This window comes from Scyliorhinus canicula, chromosome 12, assembly GCF_902713615.1.
Source record: "Scyliorhinus canicula chromosome 12, sScyCan1.1, whole genome shotgun sequence".
Lineage (NCBI taxonomy): Eukaryota > Metazoa > Chordata > Chondrichthyes > Carcharhiniformes > Scyliorhinidae > Scyliorhinus > Scyliorhinus canicula.
In genome coordinates, this window is record NC_052157.1 from 105,356,960 (window position 1) to 105,381,484 (window position 24,525).

General features: G+C 44.5%; 1 protein-coding gene across 3 annotated transcripts in view; it reads left to right on the forward strand.

The window, feature by feature from the left end:
* The window catches only part of LOC119974622 (E3 ubiquitin-protein ligase rififylin-like), a 116,453-nt gene that overhangs the window by 15,975 nt on the left and 75,953 nt on the right, over nucleotides 1-24,525 (forward strand). The gene's annotated exons all lie outside the window — the stretch shown is intronic.

Here is a 24,525-nt window from a genome sequence, read left to right on the forward strand (position 1 = left end):
ACCGGAAATAGTTCACTTTTGGCCATATTCAAATTGTAGCCTGAGAACATACCAATTATCCAATATCCTCAAAATCTTATCCATACACCCCAGTGGATGAGATATATTGAATAACAAGTCATCAGTATAAAGCAAAATTCTACATCCCCCCCCCCCCCCCCCCCCCACCACCACCACCACCACCACAATACCTGACCACTCCACAGTAGCCCAGAGAGCAATAGCCAGAGGCTCTATTGCTAATGTGAACAGAAGTGAGGTTAACGGGCGGCCCTGCCTCATGCCCAGAAATACTCAGAGCGAACCAAATATGTCCAAACACCTAGCTGTGGAGGCCACATGCAACAAGTCCATCCATGAGATAAATGTGGCCCAAATCCAAACCTATCCAACACCTCCAGCAAATACCTCCACTCTACCCTATTGAAACCCTTCTCTGCATTTAGAGCCCCCACAACCTCTGCACCCTCCTGTTAGACAGTGCCATGACAACATTTAATAGACTTCTGATATTGCTAGACAGCTGCCGCCCATTCATGAAACCTGCCTGATCCCCCGCCAGCACACCTCAAGCCGTCGTGCTACAATCTTAGCCAGAACTTTCACATCCATATTTAATAAGGAGATGGACTGTGATAACTCTCACACCATGCGATCTTTTTCTGTCTTGTGAACTAATGAAATAGACACCTCAGCCAACGTGGCCGGTGACTCCCACCGCGTTAAAGAGTCCGAGAACATCCCCAGGATATGTTGGCCAGGTCTGTCGCAAACCATTTATAAAAATCAACCAGGAAACCACCCAGGCCCAATGCCCTTCCTGACTGGATTGCATCAATAACCCCCATTCTCCAATCAACGCTCCTCTAATCCATGCTCTTTAATAAAACTGTGTGCCTCTTCAGGCTAGTGAAATAATGTTCCTTCCCCTTAAATGTCACCCAGCGTTTGGCCAGATACAGCACGCCAAATCGAATCTTATTTCAAAAAATGGCCCAATTGAAGCCAGCTCTTTGCTTGGCCAGTTCAGCTCCAATGGGCGGCACGTCACACAGTGGTTAGCACTGTTGCTTTACAGCATCAGGGACCCGGCTTGGATCTCTGTCTGTGTGGAGTCTGCACGTTCTCCAGGTGTCTGTGTGGATTTCCTCCAGGTGCTCCGGTTTCCTCCCACAAATCCCGAAAGACGTGCTTGTTAGGTGAATTGGACATTCTGAATTCTCCCTCCGTGTACCCGAACAGGCACCGAAGTGTGACCCCACAATTTGATCACTGTGGTCAGAGATTGCCCATTCCACATCTCGAATCATAGCCTCATGCGAATACAGGTGCTTTTCCATCCACTCCATGACATCTGAAGAGGGGCAACTGTTCCCTCGATCGCCTTTGACCAATCTTCCTGTATTTCTCACCGATGCTTTCTTAGTACCCCTTTGATCAGCCCCATTAGTTACTCTACTGATAATGGGGTGGACGATGACAATGTCCCCATCAAAGCAAAACTGGCAAAAAAGGGACCAAACCAAATCATTCCTGTGTGCGGCCGATCAGAACATGGTCACCATCGGAAGTGGCTGGTTTAGCTCACAAGGCTAAATCGCTGGCTTTTAAAGCAGACCAAGCAGGCCAGCAGCACGGTTCGATTCCCGTACCAGCCTCCCCGGACAGGCAACTAGGGGCTTTTCACAGTAACTTCATTGAAGCCTACTCGTGACAATAAGCGATTTTCATTTCAAGTGGGAAGGAATCGTTCCTTCCACACAGTCTTACAAATAAACTAAAATATTGGGGTTTTGTTCCAGTACCCTAGCTACTGTCGGGGTCTGGTCTGGGATTGTAATAAAATTGGGGGCTCCTTTGGGATTCCTTGTTCGGCTTGAGGTTATTAAACTTAAAGACAGTGAGTGGATGTGGAATGATTGCATTCTTTCAGTATTTGAAAGTTAAATGAGTGACTGGAGATCGCTCTTTCATATGCAAAAACTTCTGGGTGTGGAAGTGATTATATGGGATGGTTTATAAAGGGAGACTAGAGCAAAACTTTTTGGTTTGGCAGAGAAGCTTCAGTTAATGCTATCTAAAGGGGTGAGGAAGGTAGAGATAATACAATCCATAGCTCAATATTTAAATTTGCCAGATACAGCCTGAATGATTAGAATTAGCGAGAATTCAATTACAAATAGAAGTGAAGACATTGGAAATAGAAGCAAAGGAAAAGGAGAGATTGGCATTGGCGGAAGAAAAGGAAAAAGAGGAAGACTTAAGTTGAGGCGATGCGGTGAGCAGTCGAATATTAGGCGATTCCTGTTCAGCGACACACTTATGGTTTTTTAAAAAAGGAAGCGAATTTGTGCCTCCCGGTCTCCAATATGGGATTCTTGTAGGGGGTAAAATCACACAGAAAACACGTAAAAGCTCCACACCTGATTCGGCAGTACCTCGTGGTGAGGGGGGAAAACATGGCGGAGCCCTCTGGATTGTCGAAAACTTCCCCTAGCCAACAGAAAAATTTATGTAATTCCTTGTGGGAGAGTTCCATAAGCAAAGGCAGTTGATGGCGGGAGATGTTTCTAGGGCAATGGAGGAAGTGGTAACTTCCCCCTTCGGTTAACCTTGGAGAGGGTTGAGCAGGAGATGGAGGTACAAGGCAAGAAGATCCGTGAGATGGAAGAGGTGGTCCCGGATCATAGCGACCAGATTGCCTCTTTGGAGGCTGAGGTTTTGTTGAAGCCAAAGACCCAAAAGGTTTTAAGAGCCATGGTTGAAGACCAAGAGAACAGGTCTAGGTGCCGATATCTGCAGATTGTCGGGCTACTGGAGGGCATCAAAGGCTCGAAAGCCACGGAATGTGTGGCAAAGATGCTCCGGAAATTGGTGGGGGAAGGGGTCTTTGTTAACCCTTCCAAGGTGGACTGGTCACTACGACTGAAACCGAAATCCGGGGATCCACCACGAGCAGTTATAGTCCACCTTCATAGATTTCTCGATAAAAGAGTGGAACTTGAAATGGGTGGAGGCTACGAAGGAAAGCTATTGGGAAGGGCACCGTTTTAGAATTTGCTAGGACGTCGTGGTGGAACTGGCAAAGCAAGGAGCTGGGTTCTGCAAGACCAAGAGGGCGCTTTATAAAAAAGAGGTGCAATTCAAAATGGTGTGCCCAGCTCAACTGTGGGTCACGTTTAAAAACAAGGACCATTACTTTAATTCATCGGGGATGCGAATGACTTTGTGAGGAGGAGTGGACGAGGAGAAATTTGATTGTGGTTATGGGATGTTTTTTGGAGATTTTTGAATTTTGCATATTCATGCTTCTAGTTCTTGTCACTGTTTGTATTTTATCTATTGGGGTTCATGTTCTTCTTGCACATGAAAGCATGGAGTAATTTGATTTGTCAATGAGGGGGTGAACTATTTATTTATTTTGCCTTTGTATGCCGAATTTGACATTTGGAATAAAATATATTATGAAAGAAAAGGAAAAAGGGCTTTAGAAATGGAAAGATTAGCAAAGGATGAAAGTGATAAGGAAAGAAAGCATGAGGTTCCAGTAGGGGTTATTTAGGAGTAAGGAAAACTCGAGCAAAAGTACAAAAATATATTAAGGATATAGTTGCATTTTGCCATACATGTCACACATCAGGTAATAGGGAAACCTCCGGTAGTAAGCAAACCAGCACCTTTAATGCCTATTCCAACATTTTAAGGAACCTTTTACCAGGGTCCTAATTGATTGCATGGGACCCCTGCCTAAAACTAAAAGTGCGAACCCGTATCTGTTGACCATAATGGATGAGTCCACTCAATGTCAAGAGGTAATTTCATTCAGAAGTATTACATGTGACTTCTGGTGGCAGCCATAGTGTGAACAGTCGCACATTTGGTGGCTCCTTTGGTTGGACCTTTTCCCCAGCTAACGGCAGAGCTGAGTGATTGTAAAAGGTGCAGGAGGAGTGGAAGATAATATCCCACCGGTATATGGATTTGTGGACCAGAAGTGGTTGGAAAAGGATGGAACAATTATTGAAAACTGGTGTGACGCCTGCGACACGGGAAGAGGGTCAGGTTCTGAGCCTGCCTGCCCGGTGGTCGACGGATCAGCTAGTAAGCTTCTTCCATGTGAAATTTGGAAAGCAGAGGAAGGAGAACTTGGAGGACCTGGCCAGGGTGGTGGATCCGATAAAGGTAGGGATCGACTGCATGGAGATGAGGTTAGAGGCCCAGGGCCAGACAATCCAGAAGGTGGATGAGGCATTGGGGGAGCACCAGGAGCAGCTTGCCTCAATGAGTGTGGGTAGGGATTGATGAGAGATCAACAAAGGCAGCTGCAGGAGAATGCGGAGGATCTGGAGACTAGATCGCGCAGCAGAACTTGAGGATCATGGGCCTGCCGGAAGGCAGCGAGGGAACAGATGCCGGCACATATGTGGCGCAGATGTTCAAGAGCGTGGCCAATCCACCTAACCTGCGCATAGAACAGTACAGCACAGAACAGGCCCTTCAGCCCTCGATGTTGTGCCGAGCAATGATCACCCCACTCAAACCCACGTGTCAATCCTATACCCGTAACCCAACAACCACCCCCTTAACCTTACTTTTTAGGACACTACGGGCAATTTAGCATGGCCAATCCACCTAACCCGCACATCTTTGGACTGTGGGAGGAAACCATCTTTGGGTTGTGGAGGTGAAACACACGCAGACACGGAGAATGTGCAAACTCCACACGGACAGTAACCCGGAGCCGGGATTGAACCCGGGTCGTTTTAATAAAGTTGGTTTAAAAAAATAACCAAGCCCTATTTCTTAAGTCTGTAACACTTATCAATTTGAAAGGAAATTGAGTGAGGTGAGTTATTTGAAGAGAACACGAGACAAAATTAAAACTAGAGTGTGTCATGTTAATATGCTGAAAAGGCATTTTGATAGAGAAAGAAAGAAGGAGGAAGTGTTAGTCGTTGTAACTCAGGGAGAAAAGATGAATCTAGAGGAAGTATTCAAACATTGGGATAAATTGAGTTACCTTCCAGGGGAAAATCAAAACAGCCTAAAAGGTTGTTGCAGTAACAGAAAAAGTGAGAAAGTAATTATGCATGATGAGATATAGGAATATTCCCATTGAACACGATCCATACAGGCTCAATCCACTGAAGTTCACACAAATACAAGTGGAGGTGGCTGGTTTATGTAAACACCGCAGAACTCCTTGACAGAGTTAATGAAGATTGAAGGCTAGGGAGCAGGTGGCATTGGAGCCTCAAGCAGATGAGATGGTTGCACAGGAGACGACGCTAGCTTGGGAAGGCAGATTTGAGAGAAAACTGAGATTCAGCATAACAATAATAATAATCGCCTATTGTCACAAGTAGGCTTCAATGAAGTTACTGTGAAACGAATGTGTCGCCACATTCCAGCGCCTGTTCGGGGAGGCCGGTACGGGAATTGAACCCGCGCTGCTGGTCTTGTTCTGCATTACAAGCCAGCTGTTTAGCCCACTGTGCTAAAACAGCCCCTCAACTAGCATCAAATGGCGCAGGAACTCCAGCATACCAACAGTTGTCTGCATGAGCTAGAAGAGGAGCAACAACCACTTCAACAAGAGAGGGAATTTATCACAAGACAACAGGTTGCAATGAAAGAAAATGGAGGAACTGTGAAGCACCAAGAGCTGTCAAATTTCTAACATGATTGTGACACAGGAAGTGATGATGCTTGTATCGCGTCAGGAGTGACTCTGTGACCGTTTCATAGTGACAACTTCAGTGGTGGAATACTGGAACCGGAGGCTGAAGAGTTGGTACTAAATGTGGGAACCTGTCTTCAAGACAGTTTTAGAAAAATTGCTGGAAGCTATCATAGAGACGACCTATCTGCTTGATAATGCCAGGAGTATTCAGACAGAACTTAAATGCGAGAGTCTGTGCGAAAGAAAATGTGTTTGCTGAGGCTTTATCACAACTATGATGTGTGAGAAGACTAAAATGGAATATATTCGTGTTGATGTTTGCCTGTTTAAAAATTAAAATTATATATTGTAGAGAGTAGAGGTTGTAATGAACTCCAATTGGCTTTATTGGTTGGCCAATTGAAGTATGAGCTCCCTCAATGATAGCTCATTGTAGGCTGTGAGCCAGTCTTAAGTTGACTGGACTGCTAGCAGCACTGTTTGTAGCTGCTCCTGTAATATCGTTATTGTAAATAAATATTGGTGTGGTGACGGAACTCCTGCCTCCCGTGGATTACTACAGTGGCGACGAGGTAAACTACGAATTCTGCGGAGACCAGCTGCCACACTCGGAGGGTAAGCCTTGCCATTTAAAAAATGCCGTTTTTTGGGAGGTTAGAGGCATTCGACCCGGCTATTGAGGACTGGTCCCAGTATGTGGAGAGAATGTGTTACTTCTTCTGGGCAAATGATATACTGACGGACGATAGGAGACGGCTTATCCTGCTGTCGGCGTGCGGACCCTCCGCTTTCGCCATTATACGCAGCCTGACTTATCCCGATGCGCCGGACACGAAAACTTTCCAAGAAGTAACGGAATTGGTGAAAGAGCACTACGACCCAAAACCACCCCTCATTTTGCGTAGGTACAGATTCTACACAGCGAAGCGGGAAGACAGGGAGTCAGTCACAAATTTCTTGACCCGCCTGAGAAGGCTGGCGGAAAAATGTGAGTTCGGCCCAACGCTAAATGAAATGCTTCGGGACCGGTTAGTGTGTGGTGTAAACGACCTCACAATACAGAAATGCCTGTTGGTGGAAACTGAGCTAGACTGCAGGCAGGCGTTACAGCTCGCACTGTCCCTAGAAAAGGCAGCAAGTGGGGCGCAGGAACTACAGGACACGCCAATGGAGGTAGATACCTGTGAGAGGGACTACCACAACGGGTCCTGCTACCAGATAGCCGCGCTCAGGAAAAACCTGAGGAATATAGGGAAAAAGGAAAACCCCAGAACTGCCTCCAAGTCTGCCAGGACTAACTGGAGACAGAGGGAAGTACCGGCTGAGGCTCCCCCAACAGAGAAGGACCGTTTCTGGCACCAGACAGAGTGGGGTAACAACGACAGAAACTCTAGAAGGAGATGGCAAAAGAGAAATAGCAGGTGGGGACGCAGGGAAGTACACAACCTAGACGCCCCATCCTCCTCCGAAAGTGAACAATTATATAATATTACAACGAAGAAAGCAGAACCCATTAGGATTACCCCACGGGTGAACGGGCGGCCGACAATGATGGGAATAGACACGGGTGCGGCCGTATCAGTAATGGGAGTGGCAGCATTTAGAAAAATCAAAGATGGACTCCAGCCACTAACCCTAACAAAAACATTGACGAAACTTAAAACCTACACGGGGGAACCCCTGGAAGTTCTAGGCACGACTCATGTACCTGTGGAATATGAGAAACAATTGCTCAGATTACCGTTGACGATAGTAGAGGGCTCCGGACCAAGCTTAATTGGACGGAACTGGCTGAAAGACCTAAAATTAGATTGGATGAAAATTTTCCAGAGTGGAGTACTCCAAAAACACCCGGAGGTCTTCCAGGAAGGTTTGGGGGAAATCATAGGCGCCAAAGCAACTTTGCACGTGGACCCAGAAGCTCTTCCGAAATTTTGTAAGGCCAGGCCGGTACCTTTTGCATTAAGGAAGAAAGTAGATGACGAAATAGAAAGGTTACGGCGCGACGGCATTATCAGACCAGTACAGTTTTCGGAATGGGCAGCGCCGGTGGTAACAATTTTGAAACCAGACGGCTCGATACGTCTCTGTGGAGATTTCAAACAGACAGTAAACAAATACGCAATGCTGGACAAATACCCAATCCCGAAAATAGACGACCTATATGCCAAATTGGCAGGTGGGCTTTTGTTCACGAAACTAGACATGAGCCACGCCTACCTGCAGTTAAAACTGGACAAGGGCTCCCAGAAGTTTGCTACGATCAACACCCTGAAGGGCCTTTTTCGTTATACTAGGCTACCTTTTGGAGTGTCATCAGCCTGCGCTATATTCCAGCATACGATGGAAAATATTCTGCAGGGACTACCGCAGGTGGCGATTTATTTGGACTATGTCTTAATCACGGGTAGGACAAACAGGGAACACTTAAGGAACCTGGAGGAAGTGCTCAGGCGTTTCGCAAAGGCAGGCGTACGGCTAAAAAGGGAAAAATGTGTTTTCTGGCCCCACAAGTGACGTACCGGGGATATAAAGTAGACGAGTCAGGCTTACATCCATTAGAAGACAGAGTAAGGGCAATAAAAGAAGCCCCAGCTCCCACCACGGTCCAGGAGTTACGATCATTTTTAGGGTTGGTAACCTATTATGGAAAATTTATTGAAAATAGGGCATCCATCCTAGAACCCCTCCACCAGCTACTAAAAAAGGGGCAAGAATGGAAATGGTCCACCCGCCAAAACCGAGCATTTAGGGACATTAAGGAACAGCTGTCATCCGAAAATGTCCTAGAGCATTATGACCCAAGGAAGGAGTTGGTGGTCACTTGTGATGCATCCCCCTATGGGGTAGGAGCCGTCTCAGCCCATAGAGGAAGGAATGGGGAAGAACGGCCAATAGCCTGTGCTTCGAGGACCGTGGCGATGGCTGAGAGGAAGTACGCAAAATCGAGAAGGAAGGACTGGCGGTGATATTCGCAGTAAAAAAAATTCACCAGTATATCTACGGGCGGAAATTCACCATAGTGACGGACAATAAGCCGTTATTAGGGTTATTAAAAGAAGACAAGTCAATACCCCCGATTGCATCAGCTAGAATCCAACGCTGGGCGTTGCTACTGGCGGCATATAGATACGTTCTGGAGCACAGACCGGGAACGCGAGTAGCACATGCAGATGCTTTGAGCAGACTTCCCCTCACGGACACTCCGCCGCAAATACCAAAAGTAGAGGAGACAGTAATGACTCTAAATTTTTTGGACACCCTACCAGTAGATGGACAACATATTCAGTTGTGGACACAAAAAGACCCAGTTTTAGCCAAGGTGAAGCATTTACTGCTAACAGGGGAACGGGAAAGACCAGTGGAGCCCCAGATGCACCCATACTGGAGCAGAAGAGACCAAATAACCGTAGAAGACTGTATCCTATTATGGGGAGCCCGGGTAATCGTCCCAGCTCAGGGCCGTCAGGCAATCTTAACTGAGTTACATCACGGACACCCAGGGGTGTCTAAAATGAAGATGCTAGCTCGAAGCTACGTTTGGTGGCCAGGTTTGGACACAGACATAGCAGCCTTGGTACGTCGGTGCCAGGAGTGCCAACAGGGGCAAAGAGTGCCACCAGCGGCGCCATTGCACCCGTGGGATGGCCAGGCAGACCGTGGACCCGTCTGCATACTGACCACGCCGACCCTTTCATGGGCTCAATGTTTTTGGTGATAGTGGACGCCCACTCCAAATGGTTGGACGTCCACCGGGTAAACACGGCAAGCACAGCATCGACAATTAAAAAGCTCAGGGCCTCGTTTGCAACACATGGACTTCCGGAGGTATTGATGTCGGACAACGGAACGGCATTCACAAGTGGGGAATTTGGAAAATTCCTGAAGGAAAACTGAGTCTGTCACATCAAAACGGCCCCTTACCATCCAGCGACCAACGGCCTGGCAGAGAGAGCGGTCCAGACACTTAAAGCGGGACTCAAGAAGCAGCCGGCAGCGTCAATAGACACAAAGCTCTCCTTCTGGCTGTTTGATTACAGGACCGGACCACACCGCATTCCACAACGGGCATACCGCCAGCTGAACTCTTAATGGGAAGGCGGCTGCGACCGAGGCTGAGTCTCCTTTTCCCAAATTTAACGGGGAAAGTGGAGAAACAACAGGAGGCCCAACGCAGGGGGCATGATAATAGTCGGCAGCAGAGACATTTCCAGGTGGGGGCACCGGTTTGGGTCAAGAATTGTGGGAATGGACCAACGTGGATCAAAGGCACGGTTGAGTCCCAAACAGGGCCCATATCCTATGAGGTTTCAATAGGAGGTAAGGTGCTGAAGAAACACCTAGACCAAATAAGGGCAGCGGAACCACACCTGGAGGCAGGCGAAGCAGGACCGTCTCAAGCTGGGATAGCCCAGACGGAAAGGATACCCACACCCCAGCCCCGAGCAATTTCTCCAGACCCCGTCATCCAGTCATCAGTCGGAGATGGATACACTCGACGAGGCCGCCGCGACACCTCTCCCGAGGAGGAGGAAGAACAACTTCCAAGGAGGTCGTCAAGGAAAAGACGGGCACCTATAAGGTACACCCCGCCCACTTCGGAGAACGACCCGGCGGACAACACAGAGGTGACAGACCCGGACATGAGGAGCAGGAAGAAGCTCAGAGGAATGCCAGCTGGCAGGAATTCCTCGGACCTTGGGGGGGAGGGGTGTAATGAACTCCAATTGGCTTTATTGGTTGGCCAATTGAAGTATGAGCTCCCTCAATGATAGCTCATTGTAGGCTGTGAGCCAGTCTTAAGTTGACTGGACTGCTAGCAGCACTGTTTGTAGCTGCTCCTGTAATATCGTTATTGTAAATAAATATTGGTGTGGTGACGGAACTCCTGCCTCCCGTGGATTACTACAGAGGTTATATGTAATCTTAAGAAATGTTTAACGTTAAAAGGGTTTTAGAAAAATAAAGCCTCCTGTTACATTGCTGGTTCATTGTTTTAAGAGGGGAAGGCGTGACGACTGGAAGATTTAAAGAATATTGGATTCTAAGTATTGGGTTTGGTGTGTTTGACTACACTGGTCTTTTTAAAAACTTTTTTTGTAGGGCCAGAAGGTGAAACTGACAAACAAATGTGTTTTCAATCTAGGCTAATGGGGAGTTATGCTTTGCAAACTGCAGAGAGAATTTGTTTTTCACCTTGGGGAGATGAGGTCATTGCTGAGTCGTGCAAAGGAATGTCGAGAGACATTTTTTTGAAAAGCTTTAGAGAAGCAGATATTTTGGAGAAAGCTGTTTTCGAGAGTCTTTTGTGGAGAAACTTTGGAAAGAGGAGTTAACTTCTGATCTGCCTGATATTGAGTCCACAATTCTCCCACACTATGATAGATTGAGAGCTGTATGTTTCTTTAATGTGAAATCAAGTAGTAGTGTTTAAGAAGTAATTGTAAGCTGTGTGTGCAGTTTAAAAAAAAAAGTTAATATTCTATTCATAATAAAAGTTAGTGTTAAAAATAACAAGTTTCTTCCTGCAATCATTCCTAGAGCGATCATTCTTCCTGCACAGTCTTACAAATAAACTGAAATATTGGGGTTTTGGTCCAGTATCCTAGCCATTTTGAGGGTCTGGTCTGGGATCGTAATAAAATAAAAGTGAAATATTGCATGTTTTTGAAATCAAATAAAAGCCAAGTGCTGAAAAACTCAGCAAGCCTGGCATGGCAGCATCTGTGGTGAGAGAAACAGTGAATTTATTACCCACACCTTCCAGGTTCCCCAGTGTTGCATTTAGTGGGTACCCCTATGATGTACTGGGAATTACCCGGCAATTGCCCAGAAGTGCTAACTTCCTCTGGACAATTGCACTGCACTGGGAATTATCCGACAGAAGTAAATAAATCGCTAACTGTGGATGGTTCTGTGAGTTTTACCCTGATAATTACTTTGAAAGAGTTCGAAGGAAAAATACACTTCTAACTAACTATTTAAACACCCAGACCCAGCCTCACATGGGACACCCCATACAAACATGACCCATTCGACCCCCTCCCTCCCGAACATAGACACTTCTTTTTCCCTCCAACTCCCACCCACATATAAACTGTATTTTCTTGTAAATCGCCCCTTTAAACCTCCCCTTTATGGCAGCTACTGCCGTATAAAAGGGCAAATAACTCAGCACCCTAGTTACTCCACGACGATGGTACCAGGGGTGCGCTTCACTGCTCCTATCTTACCCAGGCTGAATGGGGAAGGTTGGGCAAGGCAGGGGCTTGGGAATTACAGCGTCGGTAAGTCTGCCGAATGTGGAAGTCTGAGGGAGATTGCCACGTTGTTTCAAGTCCGATATGCTCTCAAGAAGAGTCGTATTGGACACGAAACGTGAATTCTGTTTTTGTTTTCTCCAGAGATGTTGCCAGATACACATAATTTGTTTGAGATTAATTTATTGTAGAATACATTGCAATGAAGTTTCTTGAGGTTAGAATTTTGTGGTAATATCTGCTTGAAACTAAATAGAGTTCAAAGGTTGGTCAACTGTTATTGTGTTAAAAACATTCTGTTGAGCTGTGAGATGGTGTAATAGATACTTAGAATGTTGTTCCCTTGTAGACTTTTCTGTAGGTTTAAAACTACTGAATCTAATTGGTTCCTTCTGTAACTATCGGAAGACCTGTTTCATATTGCCTTGTTATCTAGGGAAAATGGAAGTCTATTCACAAACATTTGAATGTAAGTTAGATTATAATGTAAAAGTCCCAATCCTCCTTGCCCAGGTTGTAGCTCTAACAAGACTGGTGTGAAATTGAGTAATATCAGTCTATGTCATCTCTGTGGTTTTGGACTATTTTTGCTACACTTGATTGGGGCACTTGCCACCCAAACTACATTGTGTAGTTTGCATTGATATGTCAATATCGTATTGGGGAGTCGCTGTGATCAATTGACAACAGCGGCAAAGATGATTTATCTGAAAAAGTAGTCACCAAGATAAATGGAAAAGTTTTCTTTGTTTAATCGAATAATTAATTCATAAGATAAAATCAATATTGACAATAGTTTGACTAATTGGCAATCGTTTGTTTGCCTCTTCAAATCCAGAAGAGACTTTGAGAATGAAGCTGTTCATTTCAATTATTTGCTAAACTGCAATCATTATTTGGATATTGCAGAGTTATATTGTTAAGAATTATGTAATGAGGTGTAAGATGATCTCTAACACATCTGTGGAGTCATTGTTTTCATTGTAGTAGATTGAAAGATTTCTGATACAGAAATTCTTCACTCACCTTCTGGGAGCAGATAGGACTCGGACCTGAGTGGGACACTGCTACAGGGAGAGGATAAAGGCAGCGCCAGGCTTGGGGCCTTCACTCACCTTCCAGGAGCAGAGAGGAGCGAACCTGTGTGGGACACTGCTACAGGGAGAGGATAAAGGCAGTGCCAGACTCTAGGCCTTCACTCAGCTTCCGGGAGTAGAGAGGACTCTAGTTTTTATTTGATTTGAATTACTAATTTTTTAATTTTTTTATTTGATTTAAATAACTATTTTGGATTGATTTAAATAACTATTTTGGATTGATTTAAATTACTATTTTTAAGTTGATTCAAATAACTATTTTTAAGTTGATCCAAATAACTATTTTTAAGTTGATTCAAATAACTATTTTAATTTAAATTAAATAACTATTGTAATTTCAATTAAATAACTTTTAATTTCATTTAAATAATTATTTTTAATTTGTTCTCCTATCAAGAGGGATAAATACTCAGTTTTTAAAATAAAGCTAATTAAATAGTGTACGTGAGATAGAATATAATCTGACACAAAAACATCTTTCTAAAGTTTAATTTAAAGGAATTAATCATGGCAAGATAGTTCCAAGGCATGGTCTGCTCCTCTTGTTCCATGTGGCAGGCTGGGGACAGTTCCGGTCCCCAGGGTCAGCATGTGTGCAGGAAGTGTCTCCAGTTACATGTCCTGGAAGCTCGAGTTTCAGAGCTGGAGTGGCAGCTGGAGACACTGTGGAGCATCTGCAAGTCGCAGAGTATCGTGGATAGCACGTATAGAGAGGTGGTCACAACACAGGCTCAGACTCCGCAAGAAGCAAGGGAATTGGTGACCACCAGACAGAGCAAGAGAGCGAGGCAGGTAGTGCAGGAGTCTCCTGTGGCCATTCCCCTGCAGAACAGATATGCCATTTTTGATACTATTGAGGGGAATGGCCTCGCGTGGGGGGGGGGGGGGGGGTGCGATGCGAAACAGCAACAACCAAACCTGTGGCACTACAGTTGGTTCTGCTGCAGAGGGAGGGGTAATAGTGTGATAGTGCAATAGTTATAGGGGATTCAATTGTAAGGGGAATAGACAGGCATTTCTGTGGTCGCAAACAAGACTCCAGGATGGTATAGAACATAGAATTTACAGTGCAGAAGGAAGCCATTCGGCCCATCGAGTCTGCACCGGCTCTTGGAAAGAGCACCCTACCCAAGTTCAACACCCCCACCCAACACTAAGGGCAATTTTGGACACGAAGGGCAATTTATCATGGCCAATCCACCTAACCTGCACATCTTTGGACTGTGGGAGGAAACCGGAGCACCCGGAGGAAACCCACGCACTCTCTGGGAGGATGTGCAGACTCCGCACAGACAGTGACCCAAGCCGGAATCGAACCTGGGACCCTGGAGCTGTGAAGCCATTGTGCTATCCACATTGCTACCGTGCTGCCTCCCTGGTGCTAGGGTCAAGGATGTCTTGGAGCAGGTACAGGATATTCTGGAGGGGGGAGGGTTAACAGCCAGTGGTCGCGACACACATCGGTACAAACGACATAGGTAAAAAACGGGATGAGGTCCTAAAAGCAGAATACAGGGAGCTAGGAAGGAAGTTAAGAAATCCAACCTCAAAGGTAGAGATCTCAGGATTACTACCGGGGTCACATGCTAGTCAGAGAACATAGAGCATAGAACAGTACAGCACAGAACAGGCCCTTCGGCCCTCGATGTTGTGCCGAGCCATGATCACCCTACTCAAACCCACGTATCCACCCTATACCCGTAACCCAGCCGGGAATCGAACCTGAGACCCTGGAGCTGTGAAGCATTTATGCTAACCACCATGCTACCATGCTGCCCATGCTGTCATAGAAATGACAGGATATATAGGATGAATTCGTGGCTGAAGAGATGGTGTCAGGGGGAGGGTTTCAGATTCCTGGGGCATTGGGACTGGTTCTGGGGGAGTGGGACTTGTTCTGGGGGAGTGGGACCTGTATAAACTGGACGGGTTGCACCTGGGCAGGACTGGAACTGATATTCGAGGGCGGCTATTTGTTAAAGCGGTTGGGGAGAGTTTAAACTAATATGCCAGGGGGGTGGAAATCCATGCAAGGAGTCGGAGAAAGAGGGAGCAAGGACAAAAGCAAAAGGTAGAAAAGTGATAGGTTGCGAAACCAAGGACAAAATTTAAACAGGCCAGTAGAGAAGAACATTGGGAACAAGACAAACATTGTGAAAAAGACAGACTTAAAGTTTCTGTGCCATAATGCATGGAGTATTTGCAATAAAGTGGATGAACTAATCATGCAGATAGATATAAATGGGTCTGATATAATTGGGATTACGGATACATTACGGCTGCAGGGTGAACAGGGATGGGAACTGAATGTTCCAGGGTTTTCAGTATTTCAGAAGGACAGGCATAAAAGAAAAGGTGGTGGCGTGGGACTGCTGGTTAAAGAGGAAATTAACAAAATAGTGAGAAAGGATATTAGCTCTGACAATCTGGAATCTGTATGGGTAGAGTTGAGAAATACCAAGGGACAAAAAACATTAGTGGGTGTCATATTGCAGTGGTGAGGTTGGGAATGGCATTAAACAAGAAATTAGAGATGCATGTAACAAGGGAATATCGATGATCATGGGTGTTTTTAATCTTCACATAGATTGGGCAAATCAAATTAGCCACGTAGAGAAGGAATTCTTGGAGTGTATACGGGATAGTTTTCTTGACCAATATGTGAAGGAACCAATTAGAGAGCGGGCCATCTTAGACTGGGTACTGTGTAATGAGAAGGGAATCATTGCCAATCTGGCTGTGCAAGACTCTTTGGGGATGAGCGACCATGACATGATAGAATTTTTTATCAAGATGAGAGTGAAGTCGTTGATTCAGAGACTAGGGCGCTGAATCTTAATGAAGGGAAGTACGAGGATATGAGGCGTGAGTTGGCCTTAATAGATTGGGGAGAGTTACTTCAAGGGATGACAGTGGATAGACAATGCAAACATTCAAGGAACGCATGGAAGAACTACAGCAACTGTTCATTCCTGTCTGGCACAAAAGCAAAAGAGGGTAAGAGGGCCAATTCATGGCTTACAAAGGTAAATTAGAAATATTATCCGATACAAGGAAGAAGCATACAGATTGGCCAAGAAAAATAAGGAGGATTGGGAGCAGTTTGGAATTCAGCAAAGGATTGATTAAGAAGGGGAAAGTATAGTACGAAAGGAAGCTTGCAGGGAACATTAAGACTGATACTAAGAGTTTCTGCAGATATGTGAAGAGAAAGAGACTGGTAAAGAGAAATAATAATAATCACTTATTGTCACAAGTAGGCGTCAATGAGGTTATTGTGAAAAGCTCCTGGTCGCCACATTCCGGCGCCTATTCGGGGAAGCCGGTATGGGAATTGAACCCGCGCTTCTGGCATTGTTCTGCATTACAAGCCAGCTGTTTAGCCCACTGTGATGTCAGCCCCCTGCAGACAGAAGCATGGGAATGCATAATAAGGGACAAAGAAATGGCTGAGCAATTGAGTACATACTTTGGTTATATCTTCACAAATGAGGAGACAAATCAGATCCCAGAAATGTTGGAGAATGAAAGGTTTAGTGAGCGGGAAGAACTGAGTGACATCAACATTAGTTGAGAAGTGGTGCTGGGAAAACTGATGGGATTGAAGACGGATAAATCCCCAGGGCCTGAGAATCTGCATCCCAGAGTGCTTAAGGAGGTGGCTCTGGAAATAGTGGCTGCATTGGTGGTCATCTCCCAGGATTCAATAGACTCTGGAACTGTCCCTGCAGATTGGAGGGTAGCTTGCATCACTCCGGTATTCAAAAAGGGAGGTAGAGAGAAAGCAGGGAATTATAGACCAGTAAGCCTAACATCGGTAGTGGGGAAAATACTTGAATTCATTATCAAGGACTTTATGGCGGAACATTTAGAAAGCAGTGGCAGGATCAGTCCGAGTCAGCACGGATTTATGAAGGGAAAATCATGTTTGACAAATCTGTTGGAATTCTTTGAAGAGGTAACCAATACAATCGACAAGGGGGAGCCAGTCGATGTGGTATATTTGGACTTTCAGAAGGCATTTGACAAAGTCCCGCATAAGAGATTATTGTGCAAAATTGAAGCTCATGGGATTGGGGGAAATGTATTGAGAGGGATAGAAAACTGGTTGGCAGAGAGGAAACAAAGAGTAGGGATTAATGGGTCCTTTTCAAATTAGCAGGCAGTAACTAGTGGGATACTACAGGGATCGGTGCTGGGACCCCAGCTAATCACAATATATATTAATGATTTGGATGAGGGAATAAAATGTAACATCACAAAGTTTGCAGATGATACCAAATTAGGTGGGAGGGTGAATTGTGACGAGGATGCAGGGATCCTACAGCAAGCTCTGGACAGATTGGGCGAGTGGGCAAACTAATGGCAGATGCAGTATAATTTGGATAAGTGTGAGGTTATTCATTTTGGAAGCAAAAACAGGAAGGCAGACTACTACCTGAATGGTTGTAAATTGGGAGAGGGGAGTGTGCAGCGGGTCCTGGGTGTCCTTGTGCACCATTTGTTGAGCACAGTAAGAAGTCTTACAACACCAGGTTAAAGTCCAACAGGTTTGTTTCAAACGTGAGCTTTCGGAGCACTGCTCCATCCTCAGATTAGGAAGATGATTACCTTCAACAAATGAAATGAAAATGAAATGAAAATCGCTTATTGTCACGAGTAGGCTTCAATGAAGTTAGTGTGAAAAGCCCCTAGTCGCCACATTCCGACACCTGTCCGGGGAGGCTGGTACGGGAATCGAACCGTGCTGCTGGCCTGCTTGGTCTGCTTTAAAAGCCAGCGATTTAGCCTAGAGAGCTAAACCAGCCCCATGAGAGCTAAACCAGACCCTAGTGAGCTAAACCAGCCCCTGGTAGCCATGATGTGTTTGAAACAAACCTGTTGGACTTCAACCTGGTGTTGTACGACTTATTGTGCTCACCCCAGTCCAACGCTGGCATCTTCACACCATTTGTTGAAGGTAAGCATGCAGGTGTAGGAGACGGTAAAGAAGGCTAACGGTATGTTGGCCTTCATTACAAGAGGTTTCGAGTATAGAAACAGGGATGTGTTGCTGTTATTGTATAGGGCCTCGGTGAGGCCTCATCTGGAGTATTGTGTACAGTTTTGGGCTCCTTCTCTGAGGAAGGATCTCCTTGCTCTTGGGGAGTACAGCGAAGGTTTACCAGACTGTCATATGAGGAGAGATTGACTAGGTTGGGATTGTTCTCGCTGGAGTTCAGAAGAATGAGGGGGGATCTCATGGAGATTTATAAAATTCTCACACGACTAGACAGGGTAGATGCAGGGAAGATGTTACCAATGATGGGTGTGTGCAGAACCAGGGGTTCTAGACACACCCATCATTGGTAACATCTTCCCTGCATCTGCCCTGTCTAGTCCCGTGAGAATTCAGGGTAAACCATTTCGGACAGAGATAAGGAGACACTTCTTCATACAAACAGTGGTGAGCCTGTGGAATTCTTTACCACAGGAAGTAGTTGATGCTAAAACTTTGAAATATTCAAGAGGCGGCTGGATATAGCACTTGGGGAGAATGGGATCAAAGGCTATGGGGAGAAAGCAGGATTAGGCTATTGAGTTGCATGATCATGCTCGTGATGAATGGCTGAGCAGGCTCGAAGGGCCAAAAGGCCTCCTCCTACTCCTATCTTCTATGTATCTAAAAGGCTTAACTTCTCAATCCTTAGTGGATCAATGCTTTGCAAGTGTAAATAAATACAGAAAACTACTACAAACTAAATAGGATGAGGAGCTCCAGGCTCAAACCAGTTAATTGAAATGTAGGACAAATTTCAGTTCTTCACACAAACCATTTAAATCTATATTAACGACTTGGATGAACGAACTGAGTGTAATGTATCCAATTTGCAGATGGTAAAAGGCTAGGTGGAAAAATGAGCTCTGACGAGTACACGGAGGTTGCAAAGTGACCTTTCTCCTTCATCTTAAACCCCCACTTTAAAAAAAAATATTCCATACGTGTATTGCTTCAATATAAAACAGCCCGTCCCCTCACACCAGGCCATCTGTCGTTTGCTCTTAAAGTTGCCCTTTTTGCTGCAGTTCCTTCTGCAGCAACATTCTCCCTCCTTTTGGTTCCAATGAAAAGACTTTGGCTCGAAACATTAACTCTGTTTTGCTCCTGATCGATGCTGGCAGACCTGCTAGTGTCCTCTGTTCTTGTCTCGGACCAGTTCGATGACTGAACAGGTGAAGTATAATACGTTAAAGTGTGAAATTATCCAATTCGGTAGGAACAATGGAAAAATATTTTGTGAAAAAGTGAGAGACTGCTGAATGTTGATTTTTAAGGCGGTTTGGGCGCCTTTGTACATAAATCATAGTTAATATGCAGTTATAGCAAGCCACTAAGGAGGCAATTGTTAGTCTTTATTGCAAGAGAGTTGGAGCAGCACGGGAGCATAGTGGTTAGCACTGTTGCTTCACAGCGCCTGGATCGATTCCCGGCTTGAGTCACTGTCTGCGGAGTCTGCACGTTCTCCCCATGTCTGCGTGGGTTTCCTCCTGATGCTCCGGTTTCCTCCCACAAGTCCCAAAAGACATGCTTGTTAAGTAATTTAGACATTCTGATTCTCCCTCCATCTACCCAAACAGGCACCGGAATGTGACGATTAGGGGCTTTTCATAGTAACTTCATTGCAGTGTCAATGTAAGCCTACCTGTGACAATAAAGATTATTATATATAAGCGCAAAGAAGCCTTGCTGCAGTTACCCAGGGCTTCAGTAAGACTACAGCTGGCGCACTGTCTATAGCTTTGGTCTCCTATACTTTTTAAAAATAAATTTAAAGTATCCAATTGTTTTTTTTCCAATTAAGCAGAAATTTAGCATGACCTATCTACCTACCCTTGCACATCTTTGGGTTGTGGGGGTGAGGCCCACGCAGACATGGGGAGAAGTGCAAACTCCACACGGACAATGACCTGGGGCTGGGATTGAACTTGGGTCCTCGTTGGTGTGAGGCAGCAGTGCTAACCACTGCGCCACCGTGCCACCCAAGGAAAGATATACTTGTCTTAAAATGGGTACAACAGAGGCTGACTAGATAGATTAATGTGTTAGAAGTTCGCTCCTTATGAGAATTGATTAACTAGTATACTCTTATTGAAATGAATAACATTCTCAGAACTTGTCTCTGGCCCTAGAGCTCAGTGGCATAGTCTCAGGATAAGGGGCTGGGAGTGATTTGCAACAATGGTTAAGAAATTTTAAATTGACAAGCTGGAGCACAAAGTGGAGCTTGAAGTGGGTGGAGATAATGTGAGTATAGAGCTTAATCTGGATGAAGACCAATGATAATGGAGGTTGCTGTGGAGTGGGTCAGTTAAAATGTACCGAGGAAGTCTTTTATTCAGGTAAAGGAAACCTGAAAGGGTTTCAACTGCAAAAGGGCTGAGTTGAGGCAACCACAAAAAGAAAAACCTTTCAATAATGAACAATATGTGGGGAGGAAGTTGAACTGGATGACAAATATAGCATTTCCTAACTGCTTGAAATTGATTCAAGTTCAGAAGCTCAGAGGTTTTGATGGGAACTGAATCGGGTGATCTCAGTTTTCCCAGCATTCACGTGGAGGAAATATTATCTTACCCAGGTCTCAATATTGCATACGTGACTGAAGTGTAGGAAGTCAGTTAGTGAAGGAAATAGGGTGTCATTGAATACATGCAAAATGCTCACTACTTGTTACTGGATGACGTAACGAAAATGTAAATTTGGGGGAGGCAATGGAGTAGTGGGATTGTCGCTGGAATAGTAATTCAGAAACCCAGAGCCTAGCTCTGGGAACCTGGGTTCAAATCCTGCTATGGCAATTGATGAAATTTGAATTCAATAAAAATCTGGAATTAAAAGTCTAAAGGTAACCATGAAATCATTGTCGATTGTTGTAAAAAAAAAACATCTGGTTCACTAATGTCCTTTGGGGAAGGAAATCTGTTGTCCTTACCTGGTCTGGCTTACATGTGACTATAGATCCACAACCGATCTCTTAAAAATTACCTTGGAGATGCGCAATAAATGCTGGTCCACCCAATGATGCCCACATCCCATGAACAAATAAAAACAAATGTAGTTAATAAGGAGAAGACCCAGATTAATTCTAGAAAATATCAGCGAGGAGAAGTCATTGTTAGCAATGGCTGTGGTGTGTCAGGAAGGAGTGAACTGGAAGAGGTGTAATTGAGAGGAGAGAATCCTAGAAATTAAGCCACGGTGGCGGGCATTAGAGCAGATAACCTTTTGGTTAGAGTACTAGTTTGTGCCAATACTGGCTCTCAAACAAGATTCATTTACTGTAACTCTATTTCCCCATTCAAAATATTTATCCAGTACTTGTCTGATGATTTTGCAGTCCTGGCCCTTGTGATTAAGCATTCCATGTTCTCACAATCCTCTCACTTTGTCCTCCGTGATACTCCTCAGTTGGTTTCCCATTGTTAATGAACTACCAATTAGTAAAGGAAGCAGCTTTTGCTACAAATGCTCTGATTTGGCTTCAATGAAAAAGAGGTGATGTTTTCAAATCTTTTTAAATGTAACCTTTCATTGTAATGAATTTGAACTGTACCTTTCCAACACTGATATCCATCTCATACTGTGCATGTTGACTTTTCTACATTTAAGTTTGTTAACTTTTTGAGTATGTACTTTCCCTATAAATATTTAGCTCCCAGTGGTTTGGTCACATTCTTGCTAATGCACTTCCATACTTGCATTTTTATTTTCAACTCTTCTAAACACTGAGGCATAATAGCATCTGACTTCAGTCCTTTTCATCTTGTGTTATTTTGCAATCTCCCTTCACCTACATGTTACTCTTTCATAATATCACAATTGACTCTTGGCTGTTGCTGGGCTATCTGATTGCCTGTTCAGCATTTAAGTCTTGGCTTACTGTTGCAAAACTTAAATTTGTACTGTTCAGTTCTTGCTAGCATTGATATTTATTTGGTAACATTTCTGCATTCTGTTTGACTACAAGCTGAGCTTTGAACCACATATCAATGTGTGACCAAGGCTCATAGTCAGATTCTTACCTGGTCTGGTAACAGTGTTTGTTCCACACGTTCTACACTTTGATCTCTCCGCACATCTTCTCTCTTGAGTAGTACTACACTCCATATGCTTCACACAATGTCTGTGACTATTTATTTACATTGCGTATACTGGAGGAACAACACCTCGTCCGATGAGATACTTTACAGCCTTCTGGACTTAACGTAAACTCTGTCCTCCATCTTGACCCTTTTTAAAAAAAAATAAAAATGCAATTTCCAGCCCACGCAGGGCCATCTGTCACTTGTTCTTAGGTTTTGCTTTCACAGAATGCTGACCCTTGTTCTGCTATTAACACATTCTGCTATTTTTCCACTATTTCTATCAGCACCTTCTTTAGTCTTTAAAAACTCTCTGTCTTGTGTCCATGACACCTTTGTCAAATCTCTCTTTGAGCTTCCCACCTGTCCCCTGACCTTCTATTTTGCTCCATCCCCACTTAAACAGTATGAACTCCAACACATTTCTCCCTCTCTTCAGGTGTGAAAAAGTCATACGGACATGAAACTTTAACTGTTTCTGTCTCCACAGATGCTGCTAGACCTATTGAATTTATCCAGAGTTTTCTGTTTTTCAGATTTGCTTTTATTGCTTGTGTGTTACATAGTCAGTTTTGTTTGAACGGTATTGATTAGATTTGAAAGAATATTTAATGAAGAGCCTGATGAAATACGTTTGTTGTAAGTGTTGGAGCCTGGCCAATAGTTAAGTACTAGGAAGTTAGTAACTTTAATTTTAATAAGGCAACTTTACAAACAGTCTGTCTGTCCCTCTTGTTTATATAATGTTTAGGAATGATCTTAATATAGATGTTTGATGTCGAACCTTTCAGTATCTGAATTATGCCAATATTTGTGAGTAAGTTTGGATGTTCTGACAAAAAAATGCTGTGCTCTGACCAGTAATAGGTGATTGGATTCCACTGAAAGGTCCTTCAGAGTCCTGAGGTTTCAGTTTGATTCTGGCAGCCCAATGAAGGGATCTTTATAAAATTAATTCTATTGAATACTGTTTCATTTATAACAATATTATATAAAATGGATGCTTCGGGTTGCAAAAGAAAAAGAAAACGGTCAATAATTAGGAACACATTAAAACCCCCTAACAATAAACCAAAAGAAACCCTTTACAACTGACGGAGACAAACCCTTTGAAAAGGAAAACGAATGGCTGCCATCTCGGACAGAACCCCTCGACTGACCCCTTAATGGTGTACTTGACTATCTCCAAATGTAAAAATTCCATGAGGTCACCCAATCAGGGCAAGGCACTGGGCAAAGTTGGAAACCTTCACCGAAGCATAACACTCTTCCGGGCTATCAACAAAGTAAAGACAATGGCATTTGCCATTACCCCTCCCTGTTTAGAGCATCAGCGAGGCCACTACCCCAAAATGGCCACCAAGTCGTCAGTGTGGACACTAGCCGTGTCCGAGCCCAAGATGTGAACTTTTGCCCCAAACTAAATTTCCCAAGGATCTAAAAGAAATAGGGGCTGGTTTAGCACAGGGCTAAATCGCTGGCTTTGAAAGCAGACCAAGTAGGCCAGCAGCACGGTTCAATTCTCGTACCAGCCTCCCCGAACAGGCGCCGGAATGTGGCCACTAGGGGCTTTTCACAGTAACTTCATTTGAAGCCTACTTGTGACAATAAACGATTTTCATTTCATTCATTCTTCATTTCGTTTCATTCATATCCCAACTACACACTATCAAAGACTTTTCTATGGATACAATCACCTCTGGTTCAGGCACAGGAGAGGGGGAAAGAATGATGTTTATCAGCCAACATTGGTTGATAATTGCCGATCCTTAAAGCCTGTGTATGGTCTTTTGCAATCACCTCTGGAAGGCAGGGCTCTAATCACAGCGGCAACACTGTCACAAGTAATTTAGCATCCGCATTCCAAAGTGATGTGAGTCAGTACGACCCTGTAGGGTCCTTGTCCTTCTTTAAGATCAGAGAAATAGAAGCCTGTGTAAGTGTAACGGGCAACGAATCCCAGGACAAGGAGTCATTGAACAATATTAACCGATTCACCTCATTTGTGCGACTTCTTCATACATGCCACCACCTGACATGCCTAGTGAAGAGATGTAACTAACTCTCTCCCGAAAGATCCACCTGTCTCTCTAGAAGGCCTCTGTGAGGGCTGAATCTCTCTCCAGTAAGTCTGAGTGATGTTCTGATGAGACTGTAGAGGCTTGAAGTCAAACCTCAAGCTGAAAGCAAGGTTTGATGTGAAATAAGGTGTCTCTCCAGAAAGCCTGCTGTCTTTGAGTACTGCATTTTCTAAACTACTGTGATCCTGACTGAATGACTCTACAAAGAAGACCATTACCGGCTAAAAATGAAAGACTCTAATCGGCAAGCTTGCTGTGAAGAAAGTGTGCCAAAGAAGCAC